Source organism: Cebus imitator, unplaced genomic scaffold, assembly GCF_001604975.1.
Source record: "Cebus imitator isolate Cc_AM_T3 unplaced genomic scaffold, Cebus_imitator-1.0 Scaffold70, whole genome shotgun sequence".
Lineage (NCBI taxonomy): Eukaryota > Metazoa > Chordata > Mammalia > Primates > Cebidae > Cebus > Cebus imitator.
In genome coordinates, this window is record NW_016107385.1 from 3,913,998 (window position 1) to 3,915,154 (window position 1,157).

Sequence of the window (1,157 nt, forward strand, 5' to 3'; positions counted from 1 at the left end):
TTTTAGTAGAGACGGGGTTTCACCATGTTGACCAGGATGGTCTCGATCTCTTGACCTCGTGATCCACCCGCCTCGGCCTCCCAAAGTGCTGGGATTACAGGCTTGAGCCACCGCGCCCGACCCCGAGTGCAAGGTTTTTCTTTGCTTTCTAGTTAAATGTATGTGATTGATTGCTTGATGATGAAATACAATATTGTCTTTTGTACTTTGTCTGATTAATTACATACTAGAAAAGAAAGAAAGCTAAGCTGTTCTTCATGTGTTCAGGCTGACATTAAATTGCATATACTGCCTCCTGTCACTTGGGATAAAAAAAGATTGCATTTACTCTTCAATGCCTCTGACCCTTTTTTCTTTTTTCTTTTTTCTTTTTGGAAACAGAGTCTTGCTCTGTCACCCAGGCTGGAGTGCAGTGGTGCAATCTTGGTTCACGGCAACCTCTGCCTCCCAACTAGGAGGCAATTCTTGTGCCTCGGTCTCCCAAGTAGCTGGGATTACAGGCGCATGCAATCACTCTCAGCTATTTTTTTTTTGTATTTTTAGTAGAGACGGGGCTTCACTGTGTATGCCAGGTCTCGAACTGTTAATCTCAAGTGATCCGCCTACCTTAGCCTCCCAAAGTGCTGATCCTAGCACAGGTGTGAGCCACCGCACTTATCTTCCTCTGACTCTTTTTTATTTTCAAAAAAAACCAGCTAAATCAGGAACTGTGCCCTCTCAAACACATCTCTTTTCTGGCCATTGTCAGTAATTAGAATAATGACTATAGAACCTTCCTTAAAATTATTTTGACTCAGTTCATATGAAAACCTGTAATGTTACGAAGTCTTAGAGATCATCTTAACGTTTTTTTCCCACAGATGAGAGAACAAACTCATGGAAATTCTCATTTTCTTTTTATAAAATAGTACCTCGCAGGTATGTAGAACTTCCTGGTATCTGGTGCTCTAAAACTTTTTTTACTCTGTCTCCTTTTAGTCTTACACTACTTGACCACTGACAGGTGGTCAAGGCAGTTTTATTATTCCTACTTTATAGATAGGGAAACAGTCTCTGGTTAGAGGATTGGGCCCTATCCCAGTTCTTTTGACTTTATTCCAGTGTAGTTTGTCAGTAGCCCAGCTGTTATTCTTTTTTTTTTTTTTTTTTTTTTTTTT

The 1,157-nt window shown here is 40.4% G+C and overlaps 1 protein-coding gene across 1 annotated transcript in view; it reads left to right on the plus strand.

Moving 5' to 3' along the window:
* The window catches only part of RTF1 (RTF1 homolog, Paf1/RNA polymerase II complex component), an 80,970-nt gene that overhangs the window by 36,314 nt on the left and 43,499 nt on the right, over positions 1-1,157 (plus strand). The gene's annotated exons all lie outside the window — the stretch shown is intronic.